Source organism: Stenella coeruleoalba (genome assembly GCF_951394435.1).
Source record: "Stenella coeruleoalba genome assembly, chromosome: X".
NCBI lineage: Eukaryota > Metazoa > Chordata > Mammalia > Artiodactyla > Delphinidae > Stenella > Stenella coeruleoalba.
Window position 1 is genome coordinate 31,984,203 of NC_137152.1, and position 13,136 is coordinate 31,997,338.

General features: G+C 40.8%; 1 pseudogene across 1 annotated transcript; it reads right to left on the bottom strand.

The window, feature by feature from the left end:
- Positions 1-268: 268 nt before the first annotated feature.
- LOC307180793 (signal recognition particle 14 kDa protein-like) lies at positions 269-639 on the bottom strand (annotated as a pseudogene). The gene has a single exon. The product of its transcript is annotated as a signal recognition particle 14 kDa protein-like (transcript).
- Positions 640-13,136: the final 12,497 nt, after the last annotated feature.

Consider the following 13,136-nt stretch of genomic DNA (forward strand, 5'->3'; position numbering starts at 1 on the left):
GGATGGTCAGTGCTGATAAATACAGGTTTAATGATACAGTGCTCTTCACAGACGGCTACAGAGACCGTAAACTGTTATCCAGAAACATATAAACATACAACACAGACCACTTAGCCAGATCTAAAATAAACTGGCTTCTTGTAGCTACCCTGTAAACACTACAGCCCTTCTTCCATCCAAAGATGACCCTAATCTCACATGAAAACAGTTATTGTAGGGGAATCAGAAACCCAGCTTTGTGGCCAAAAGTAAAAACCAAAGGAAAAGTAGCAATTCAGTGGTTAGCTGGTGAAAGCGGGAAATCTGGTACCCTTCACTGCGCTGCTTTGCTCTTCTTACTCTTGCTCTTTTTGTCCCTCTTCAGCCCATCCATGTTAGCTCTCAGTAGGTTTGAATAAGCCATCTGAAACTTACTTCTTTGGAGCTCACCACAGTGCTGATCTTCTTTTCTCCATCAGTAGCTCTTAACAGACACTTGTTGTCTGAGGGCTCAAAGCCCTCCACAGAACCCTTCCTTGGAATGGGTTTAGTTTGACCATCATACTTCTTCAGGGTGATGAACATGCTGCCTGACAACCAGCACTTCTGGAGGAACCTGGTCAGCTCCTTCAGGAACTGCTCACTCTCCAGCAGCACCATGCTGGCACTGCTGGCTCTGCTCCGTCAGCATAAGCCCTTATGGTTTCCTTTGCTGTGCAAAAACTTTTGAGTTTAATTAGGTCCCATTTGTTTATTTTTGTTTTCATTTCCATTATTCTGGGAGGTGGATTGAAAAAGATATTGCTGCGGTTTATGTCAGAGAGTGTTCTGCCTATGTTTTCCTCTAGGAGTTTTATAGTGTCCAGTCTCACATTTAGGTCTTTAATCCATTTTGAGCTTATTTTTATATATGGTGTTAAAGAATGATCTGATTTCATTTTTTTACATGTAGCTGTCCAGTTTTCCCAGCACCGTTTGTTGAAGAGACTCTTTCCACCATTGTGTAGTCTTGCCTCCTTTGTCATAGATTAATTGACCATAGGTGCATGGGTTTATTTCTGGGCTTTCTATCCTATTCCATTGATCTATATTTCTATTTTTGTGCCAGTACCATACTGTTTTGATGACTATAGCTTTGTAGTAGAGTGTGAAGTCAGGGCCCCTGATTCCTCCAGCTCCTTTTTTCTTTCTCAAGATTGCTTTGGTTATTCAGGGTCTTTTGTGCCTCCATACAAATTTTAAGACTTTTTGTACCAGTTCTGTGAAAAATGCCATTGGTAGTTTGATAGGGATTGCATTGAATCTGTAGATTGCCTTGGGTAGTATAGTCATTTTGACAATATTGATTCTTCCAATCCACGAACATGGTATATCTTTCCATTTGTTTGTGTCTTCTTTGATTTCTTTCATCAGCATCTTATAGTTTTTTAAAGTACAGGTTTTGTCTCCTTAGATAGGTTTATTCTTAGGCATTTTATTCTTTTTGTTGCAATGGTAAATGGGATTGTTTCCTTAATTTCTCCTTCTGATCTTTCATTGTTAGTGTATAGAAATGCAACAGATTTCTTTGTATTAATTTTGTAACCTGCAACTTTACCAAATTCATTGATGAGCTCTAGTAGTTTTCTGGTAGCGTCTGTAGGATTTTCTATGTATAGTATCATGTCATCTGCAAACAGTGACAGTTTAACTTCTTTTCCAATTGGGATTCCTTTTGTTTCTTTTTCTTCTCTGATTGCTGTAGCTAGGACTTCAGAACTACGTTGAAAGTGGCGAGAGTGGGTGAACATCTTGTCTTGTTCCTGATCTTAGAGGAAACGTTTTCAGTTTTCACCATTGAGTATGCTGTTAGCTGTAGGTTTGTTGTATATAGCCTTTATTATGTTGAGGTATGTTTCCTCTATGCCCACTTTCTGGAGAGTTTTTATCATAAATGGGTGCTGACGAGCTTTTTCTGCATCTATTGAGATGATCATATGGTTTTTATTCTTCAGTTTGTTGATGTGGTGTATCACACTGATTGACTTGCTGATACTGAAAAATCATTGCATCCCTGGGATAAATTCCACTTGATCATGGTGTATGATCCTTTTAATGTATTGTTGGGTTTGGATTGCTAGTATTTTGTTGAGGATTTTTGCATCTAAGTTCATCAGTGATATTGGCCTGTAGTTTTCGTTTGTTTGTGGTATTTTTGTCTGGGTTTGGTATCAGGGTTATGGTGGCCTCATAGAATGGGTTTGGGAGTTTTCCTTCCTCTGCAATTTTTTGGAACAGTTTCAGAAGGATAGGTGTTAGCTCTTCTCTAAATGTTTGATAGAATTTGCCTATGAAACCATCAGGTCCTGGGCTTTTGTTTGTTGGAAGATTTTTAATCACAGTTTCAATTTCAGTGCTTGTGATTGGTCTGTTCATATATTCTATTTCGTCCTGGTTCAGTCTTTGGAGACTGTACCTTTCTAAGAATTTGTCCATTTCTTCCAGGTTGTCCGTTTGATTGGCCTAGAGTTGCTTGTAGTAGTCTCTTATGATCTTTTGTATTTCTGCAGTGTCAGTTGTAACTTCTCCTTTTTCATTTCTAATTTTATTAATTTGAGTCCTTTCCCTTTCTTGATGAGTCTGGATAAAGGTTTTCTTTTGGCTGAATTGGTTCCTCATTGCTGTGTGTGGGCTTTCTCTAGTTGTGGTGAGCGGGGGCTACTCTTCGTTGCAGTGCGTGGGCTTCTCATTGAGGTGGCTTCTCTTATTGCGGAGCACGGGCTCTAGGCGCACAGGGCTTCAGTAGTTGTGGCTTGTGGGCTCTAGAGCTCTAGCTCAGTAGTTGTGGTGCATGGGCTTAGATGCTCCATGGCATGTGGGATCTTCCCAGACCAGGGCACGAACCCGTGTCCCCTGCATCAGCAGGCAGACTCTCAACCACTGCACCACCAGGGAAGCCAGGCAGGCAGATTCTTAATCACTGTGCCACCAGGGAAGTCCATGGCTTAAGGTTTATCAGTTTTGTTTATCTTTTCAAAGAACCAGCTTCTAGTTTCATTGATCTTTGTTATTGTTTTCTTTGTCTCTATTTATTTCTGCTCTGATCTTTATGATTTCCTTCCTTCTACTAACTTTGAGTTTTGTTTGTTCTTCTTTCTCTAGTGGCTTTAGGTGTAAGGTTAGGTTGTTTATTTGAGACTTTTCTTGTTTCCTGAGGTAAGATTTTATTGCTATAAACTTGCCTCTTAGAACTGCTTTTGCTACATCCCATAGGTTTTGGATCATTGTGCTTTCATTTTCATTTGTCTCTAGGTATTTTTCTGATTTCCTCTTTGATTTCTTCAGTGATCCATTGGTTGTTTAATAGCATATTGTTTATCCTCCACGTATTCATTTTTTATAGTTTTTTTCTTGTAGTTTATTTCTTTTTTTAAAAAAATTATTATTTATTTTTAGCTGCATTGGGTCTTCGTTGCTGTGCGCAGACTTTCTCTAGTTGTGGCAAGTGGGGACTGCTCTTCATTGTGGTGTGCGGTCTTCTCATTGTGGTGGCTTCTCTTGTTGCAGAGCCTGGGCTCTTGGCACATGGGCTTTAGTAGTTGTGGCTCGTAGGCTCAGTAGTTGCGGCTCATGGGCTCTAGAGCGCAGGCTCAGTAGTTGTGGCACAAGGGCTTAGTTGCTCCATGATATGTGAGATCTTCCTGGACCAGGGGTTGAACCCATGTCCCCTGCATTGGCAGGCAGATTCTTAACCAGTGCACCACCAGGGAAGTCCCTTGTGTAGTTTATTTCTAATCTCATAGTGTTGTGATCAGAAAAGATGCTTGATATGATTTCAGTTTTCTTACATTTACCAAGGCTCGCCTTGTGGCCCAGGATGTGGTCAATTCTGGAGAATGTGCCCTGTGCACTTGAAAAGAATGTGCATTCTGCTACTTTTGGATGGAATGCTTTATAAATGTCAGTTAAGTTCATCTGGTCTAATGTGTCATTTAAGACGTGTTACCTTATTGATTTTCTGTCTGGATGATCTGTCCATTGATGAAAGTGGGGTTTTAAAGTCCCCCACTATTATTATGTTACTGTCTATTTTTCCCTTTATGGCTGTTAGTATTTGCCTTATATATTGAGGTGCTCCTATGTTGGGTGCACCCATATATCTTCTTCTTGGATCGATCCCTTGATCATTATGTAGTGTCTTTCATTGTCTCTTATAACAGTCTTTATTTTAAGGTCTATTTTGTCTGATATGAGTATTGCTACTGCAGCTTTCTTTTGATTTCCATTTGTGTGGAATAGCTTCTTCCATCCCATCACTTTCAGTCTGTATGTGTCCCTAGGTCTGAGGTGGGTCTCTTGTAGACAGCATATATACAGTCTTGTTTTCGTATCTACTCAGCCAGTCTGTGTCTTTTGGTTGGCACATTTAATCTATTTACATTTAAGGTGATTATCAATATTCCTATTGCCATTTTCTTAATTGTTTTGGATTTGTTCTTGTAGGTCTTTTTTCTTCCCTTTCTCTTTTATTCTCTTGTGGGTTTTTTTTTTTCTTTTCTGTACGCAGGCCTCTCACTATTGTGGCCTCTCCCGTTGTGTAGCACAGCCTCCGGACGCCGAGGCTCAGCGGCCATGGCCCACGGGCCCAGCTGCTCCGCGGCATGTGGGATCCTCCCAGACTGGGGCACGAACCCGTGTCCTCTGCATCGGCAGGTGGACTCCCAACCACTGCACCACCAGGGAAGCCCCCCATTTTTTTTTTAAGTTGCTAGTCTCTTTCCCGCCTAGAGGAGTTCCTTTAGCATTGGTTGCAAAGCTGTTCTTGTGGTGCTGAATTCTCTTAGCTTTTGCTTTTCTGTAAAGCTTTTGATTTCTCCCTCAAATCTGAATGAGGGCCTTGCTGGGTAGAGTGTTTTTGGTTGTAGGTTCTTCCCTTTCATCACTTTAAATATATCATGCCACTTCCTTTTGACTTGGCAGAGTTTCTGCTAAGAAATCAGCTGATAACCTTATGGGAATTCCCTTGTATGTTATTTGTCATTTTTCCCTTGTTGTTTTTCATATATTTTTTTTTTGTCTTTAATTTTTGTCAGTCTGATTACTGTGTGTCTCGGCATGTTCCTCCTTTCGTTTATCCTGCCTGGGGCTCTCTGCGCTTCCTGGACGTGGTTGAGTGTTTCCTTTCCCATGTTAGAGAAGTTTTCAGCTATTATGTCTTCAAATATTTTCTCAGGTTCTTTCTCTCTCTTTTCTCCTTTTGGGACCCCTATAATGTGAATGTTGGTGTGTTTCATGTTGTCTCAGAAGTCTCTTAGACTGTCTTCATTTCTTTTCATTCTTTTTTCTTCTGTTCTGCGGCAGTGATTTCCACCATTCTGTCTTCCAGGTCACTTATCCGTTCTTCTGCCTCAGTTATTCTACTATTGATTTCTTCTAGTGTATTTTTCATTTTAGTTATTGTATTGTTCATCTCTGTTTGTTTGTTCTTTAGTTCTTCTAGGTCTTTGTTAAACATTTCTTACATCTTCTCAATCTTTGCCTCCATTCTTTTCCTGAGATCCTGGATCATCTTCACTATCATTATTCTGAATTCTTTTTCTGGAAGGTTAACTATCTCCATTTCATTTGGTTGTTTTTCTGGGGTTTTATCTTGTTCCTTCATCTGGGACATAATCCTTTGCCTTTTCATTTTGTCCAAGTTTCTGTGATTGTGGTTTTCGTTCTGCAGGCTGCAGGATTTTAGTTTTTCTTGCTTCTGCCATCTGCCATCTGGTAGATGAGGCTATGTAAGAGGCTTATGCAAGCTTCCTGATGGGAGGGACTGGTGGTGGGTAGAGCTTACTCTTGCTCTGGTGGGCAGGGTCAGTGCTCAGTAAACTTTAATCTGCTTGTCTGCTGATGGGTGGGGCTGTGTTCCCTCCCTGTTAGTTTTTTGGCCTGAGGCGACCCAGCACTGGAGCCTACAGGCTGTATGGTGGGGCTACTGGTGGCCTCCCGAGGGCTCATGCTGAAGAGTACTTCCCAGAACTGCTGCTGCCAGTGTCCTTGTCCCCGTGGTGGGCCACAGCCACCCCCTACCCCACCTCTGCAGGAGACCCTTCAACCCTAGGAGTTAGATTTGGTTCAGTCTCCTATGGGGTCACTGCTCCTTTCCCCTGGGTCCTGGTGCACACAAGTCTTTGTGCGTGCCCTCCACAAATGGAGCCTCTGTTTCCCCCAGTCCTGTGGAAGTCCTGCAATCAGATCCCTCTGGCATTCAAAGTCAGATGCTCTGGGGATTCCTACCTCCGTTGCTGGACCACAGGCTGGGAAGCCTGATGTGGGGCTCAGTACCTTCACTCCAATGGGAGAACTTCTGTGGTATAATTGTTTTCCAGTTTGTGGGTCGCCCACTGGGCAGTTATGGGATTTGATTTTATCATGATTTCACCCTTCCTACCATCTCATTGTGACTTCCCCTTTGTCTTTGGATCTGGGGTATCTTTTTTGGTGGGTTCCAGTGTCTTCTTGTCGATGGTTGTTCAACAATTAGTTGTGATTTCGGTGCTCTTGCAAGAAGAGGTGAGTGCACGTCCTTCTACTCCATCATCTTGAACCAGTCTGTTTCTGTTTTGAAAATAAGTTCACATGTATCATTTGTTTTTAGATTCCACATATAAGTGATATCATATGATATTTGTCTTTCACTGTCTGACTTCACTTAGTGTTATAATCTGTAGGTCCATCCATGTTGCTGCAAACGGCATTATTTCATTCATTTTTATGGGTGACTAATGTTCCATTGTATATATGTGCCACATCTTCTTTATCCATTCATCTGTTGATGGACATTTAGGTTGCTTCCATGTCTTGGCTATTGTAAATAGTGCTCCTTTGAATGTTGGGGTGGATGTATCTATTTTTTTTTTTTTTTGCGGTACGCGGGCCTCTCACTGTTGTGGCCTCTCCCGTTGCGGAGCACAGGCTCCGGACATGCAGGCTCAGCGGCCATGGCTCACGGGCCCAGCCGCTCCGTGGCATGTGGGATCTTCCTGGACTGGGGCACGAACTCGTGTCCCCTGCATCGGCAGGCGGACTCTCAACCACTGCACCACCAGGGAAGCCCTGGATGTATCTTTTTGAATTAGAGTTTTCTCTGGATATATGCCCGTGAGTGGGATTATTGGAGCATATGGTAACTCTATTTTTACGTTTTAAGGAACCTCCCTACTGTTCTCCATAGTGGCTGTACCAGTTTACCTTCCCACCAACAGTGTAGGAGGGTTCACATTTCTCCACATCCTCTCTAGCATTTATTATTTGTGGAAATTTTGATGGAGGCCATTCTGGCTGGTGTGATGTTATACCTCATTGTAGTTTTGATTGGCATTCCTCTAATATTTAGTGATGTTGAGCATCTTTTCATGTGCTTATTGGCCATCTGATGTCTTCTTTGGATTAACATCTGTTTAAGTCTTCTGCCCATTTTTTGATTCGGTTTTTTTTTTTGATATTGAGCTGTATGAATGGTTTGTATATTTGGAAATTAATCCCTTGTTGGCCACAGCATTTGCTGGGAGAAAAATATTTCCTCCCATTGCGTAGGTTGTCTTTTCATTTTGCTTATGGTTGGGCCTTGGTGAGTTTAAGATGCCTATTTGACATCCAAGTGGAGGGATGAAGTAGGCAGGTGGATGGATTAACCGATGTAAGTGAGGGAGCTGGTGCACGTCCCCTGCATTGGCAGGCGGACTCTCAACCACTGCACCACCAGGGAAGCCCCAAATTAGAGTTTTTGTCTTTTCTGGATATAAGCCCAGGAGTGGGGTTGCTGGGTCATATGGTAGTTCTTTTTTGTTTTTTTAAGGAAACACCATCCTTTTCTCCATAGTGGCTGTACCAATTTACATTCCCACCAACATTGTAGGAGGGTTCCCTTTTCTCCACACCCTCTCCAGCATTTATTATTTGTAGATATTTTGATGATGGCCATTCTGACTGGTGTGAGGTGATATCTCATTGTAGTTTTGATTTGCATTTCTCTAATAATTAGCGATGTTGAGCATCTTTTCATGTGCCTGTTGGCCATCTGTATAGCAAGTATCTTTGAACACTACAGTTTTGCTTGTTTTCAACATTTAGGTAAATGGAATCATACTCTATGTATTCTTTTGTGTGTAGCTTCTTTTTATTTGACATTATGTTTGTGAGTTTTATCCATGTTGTTTTGTGTGGCTATTGTTTGCCCATCTTCCTTGCTATGTAGTATCTCATTGCATGAATATACTACAATTTATATACTTATTTATTCTACTGCTGCTAGATATCTGGATTATTTCCACTTTGGGGGTCTTAAGAATAATGCTACAATTAATATTCTTGTACATATTAATATTCTGTACAAGTGTGTGCATTTCCATTGTATATATACCAAGGATTGGAATAACTGGGTCATGGGTTATTCATATCTTCAACTTTAGTTGATAACACCAAACTGTTTGCTGGTTTACATTCCCTTCCATAGTGTATGAAGTCCCCATTCCTCCACATCATTACCAGTACTTGCTACTATTTGACACCACCAGTGTGTTGAGTGTATAGTGATACCTTGATGTGTTGAGTGTATAGTGATGAGTTGAGTGTATAGTGATGTTTTACTGTACACTCCCCTGATTTCTACTGATGTTGAGAATATATTTATTGGTTAGTTGGATATCCACTCTTGTGAGGTATGTGTTGAAGTCTCATACGTTTTTGTTTGGTTGTTTGGTTGTCTGTCTTATTGATTTGTAGGAAATCTCCCGTTGCCATATATATTTTGTAATATTTTTCTCCCATTCTATGGCTTGCCTTTTCAACTTCTTAATCCTGTCTTTTGATAGTCTTAATTCATTCTTAAGATCCTAAATTTAATAGTCTAATTAATCAGTCTCTTTCTTTATGGTTTATGCTTTTTGTGTCCTGTTTAAATCATCTTTTCCTATCCTACATTATAAGGATATTCTAGAGTACTACTTTGTAGAAGCTTTAGTGTTTTGCCTTTCACATTTAGATCTGTATTCTGTCCAGAGTTGATTTGTGTGTCTGATGTAAAGTAGGGATCAAGAATTATTTTTTTTCACATGTTTATCCAGTCGTCCTCACATTATTTATTGAAAAGACTGTCCTTCTCCCACTGCTCACCACTCTGCCAATGTCCAGATATGCTGGGACTCTTTCTGAGCTATTCAATTCCATTGGTTTATGTATCTGTCCTTGTGCTAGTATCACACTTGTTTACTTACTATAGCTTTATGGTAAATCTTAAAAGTCTTCAGAGTCACAGACATAGAAAACAAACTTATGGTTACCAAAGGGAAGAGAGAGGCAGGGAGGGACAAATTATGAGTATGGGATTAACAGATACAAATTACTACACATAAAATAAAGAAGCAACAAGTGTTTACTGTATAGCATAGGGAATTATACCCAATATCTTGTAATAACCTATAATGGAACATAATTTGCCAAAAAAACCCTGAATCACTATACTGTACACCTGAAACTAACTCAATATTATAAATCAACTATATTTCAATGAAAAAAAAGTCTTTAGAGGAAGTTCTCATACCTTGTTCTTCTCCTTCAATATTGCTTTTACTATTCTAGATCCTTGGAATTTTCATTCAAATTTTATGATCAGTTTGTCAAGTTCCACAAATAAAAAACCAAAAAACAAAACAAAACACCACAGCCCTTGAAATTTTAAATTTGATTGCATTGAATCTGTAGACTATTTTGAGGAAAATTAACATCTTTATGATGTTGCATATTCCCAGCCATGACTATTGTGTATTTCTCCCTTTATTTAGGTCCTCTTTCAAGTTTTCCAATAACGTTTTATAAACTATAACCTACATAGGAGTCTTGCACGTCTTTTGTTAGACTTATTCCTAGGTGTTTGATGTTGTTCAAATCTTTTTTTTTGGCCGCGCCATGCAGCATGTGGGATCATAGTTCCCTGACCAAGGATTGAACCCATGCCCCCTGCAATGGAAGCACGGAGTCTTAACCACTGGACTGCCAGGGAAGTCCCTGTACTTCAAATCTTCTATATTCCTACTAATTTTTTGTCTGCTTGCATATCATTACCGAGAGAGGTATGTTAAAATAGCCCACTATTACAGTGATTTGTCTATTACTCCTTGAAGTTCTGTCATTTTTTCCCTTTACTTTGAGACTGGGTTATTAGGTAATTACCAGTATAGAACTGTTATTTTTCCTAGTGGATTGAACTTTTTTATCATGATGAAATGATCTCTGGTAATGCTTTTTGCCTTAAAAGTCTATTTTCTTTAAAATTAATATAGCTTACTGGCTTCTTTTGGCTAGTGTTTTAACAATATATCTTTTCTGTCCTTTTTATTGTAAACCTTTACCTAATGCTTAAGATGTGTCTCGTAAGTCTAGAGACTAAAATTTTTAAAAGTACAGTCTGACCATCTTTTTCTTTCAATTGGAGCATTTAGTGTATTTCCATTTAATGAAGAATTTAAAATATATTCGGATTTACATTTACTTTCTTACTAAGGGCCTTCAATTTGTCCCTTCTATACTATTATTATTGTTTCTCTTCTTTCTTGCCTTCTTTTGGATTGATCATTTTATTAGCTTGGAAGTTACACACTCATTCATTCATTCATTCATTTATGGCTGCTTCGGGTCTTAGTTGCAGCATGCAGGATCTTCATTGAGGCATGTGGGATCTTCTGTTGCGGCGCACGGTCTTCTCTAGTTGTGGTGCATGGGCTTCTCTCTAGTTGTGGCGTGTGGGTTTTCTCTTCTCTAATTGTGGTGAAGAGGCTCTAGGGCACATGGGCTCTTTAGTTGTGGCGTGCAGGCTCTAGAGTGCGTGGGCTCTGTAGTTTGCGGCACACGGGCTCTCTCATTGAGGCATGCGGGCTCAGTAGTTGTGGCGTGCAGGCTTAGTTACCCCACGGCATGTGGGATCTTAGTTGTCCAACCAGGGTTCACACTTTCATCCACTGCATTGGAAGGCAGATTCTTTACCACTGGACCACCAGGGAGGTCCCTCTTTTATTTTTCTTTTAGTGGTTACTGTAAACTTGCATCCTTGACTCACAAAAATTTAACAATTAATGCTCATACCCTCTCCCTTGACAATGTAAAGCCCTTAAGACATATTGATTTCTTTTCTTCCTTCCCAACTTATATGTCAGAATTAGCATGTATTTTAATTCTGTGTATATTTAAAATCCAACCAAACATTAGTGTTATTTATTTATACAGATGTATCCATCTGTTTGCCTGTTTTCTCCTCATGTTGTTCGTCATTGTATTTGCTAAATATTTGTGGAAAATAATTGAGGGCTAGGATGATGATCTCTTCCTCCAGAGAGGAATGACATTTTCTTCTGCGAGGCACCTGGCACAAGCAATCTGGGATTACTTCCACTGAATGTCAGGGCTTGACAAGGTTTGAAGCTGAGCATCACTGAGAGGGTCTGTCTACTGATGGGTCACCATTACTCCTAGGAGGCAGACTTTCAGGGTCCCCACTGAAAGCGAGGGAAGTTCACTAGTCCCTCCTCAAACACCCCCCGCAATATGCCCTGGCTTTCATCCCTTCCCCCCACCCCTGGGAAGCTGTCCCAGGTGCTACTGGGTCTCTTGGCCGCCTCCTGTGGAGTGGGCAAATATCCCCAGAGGAAAGTGGCCTTAAATGCTCCCTCCCTTGGGCATCAGTTTCCTCCCAATCCTGGCCCTGTAATTCTTCACTATCTTGTTAGTTTACTAACATCTCTAAACAGATGTTTTAAATATTTCAGTCAACTCTTTCAGTTGTCTTAAGTATGAGGGTTGGTCCAAATCACATAGTCTGCTGTTAGTGGAATGTGAAATCCATTATTAAGACTTTAATTTCTAATTTTCCTGATTATTTGTGAGTTTCAAGAAAGGCCATTTAAATTTTATCTTCTGCGAGTTGCCTGTTTATATATTTGCTCATTTTTTTCTCTTTAAAAAAATTTATTTTATTTTATTTTTGGCTGTGTTGGGTCTTCGCTGCTGCATGCAGGCTTTCTCTAGTTGCGGTGAGCGGGGGCTATTCTTTGTTGCAGTGTGCAGGCTTCTCATTGCAGTGACTTCTCTTGTTGTGGAGCACGGGCTCTAGGCGCATGGGCTTCAGTAGTTGCAGCATGTGGTCTCAGTAGTTGTGGCACGCAGGCTCTAGAGCGCAGGTTCAGTAGATGTGGTGCACGGGCTTACTTGCTCCGCGGCATGTGGCATCTTCCCGGACTAGGACTCGAACCCTAAGCAGATTCTTAACCACTGCACCACCAGGGAAGTCCATTTTTTTCTCTTTTTAAAGTGATTTTTTTGGGCTTCCCTCGTGGCACAGTGCTTAACAATCCGCCTGCCAATGCAGGGGACACAGGTTCAATCCCTGGTCTGGGAAGATCCCACATGCCATGGAGCAACTAAGCCTGTGTGCCACAACTACTGAGCCTGCGTTCTAGAGCCCCTGAGCCACAACTACTGAGCCTACGTGCCACAACTACTGAGCCTGTGCTCTAGAGCCCACGACCCACAACTGCTGAGCCTGTGTGCTACAACTACTGAAGCCCGTGTGCCTAGAGCCCGTGCTCCACAAGAGAAGCCACCACAATGAGAAGCCCACGCACCACAGTGAAGAGTAGCCCCTGCTCGCTGCAACAAGAGAAAGCCAACACGCAGCAACAAAGACCCAATGCAGTCAAAAATAAAATAAATAAATTTTTTTAAAAAAAGTGATTTCTTGAAGTTCTTTACAAATTACTGATGATAATTCTTTGTCATTTAGGTGTGCCACTAGCATCATCTCCAGGTTCGTGGCTTATCTTTTTGGTATGTTTATGGTGTCTTCTGTAAACAGAACTTTTTAGTTTTTAATTTAATTCAACTTTATCAGTCCTTTCCTTTCATGGTTTATACACAGGTCGACACGTCTGTTCTCTACATCTGCCTTTCTATTCCTGCCCTGCAAATAGGTTCATCTGTACCATTTTTCTAGATTCCACATATATGCGTTAATAAACGGAATTTGTCTTTCTCCTTCTGAATTACTTCACTCTGTATGACAGACTCTGGGTCCATCCACCTCACTACAAATAACTCAATTTCGTTTCCTTTTATGGCTGAGTAATAGTCTATTGTATATA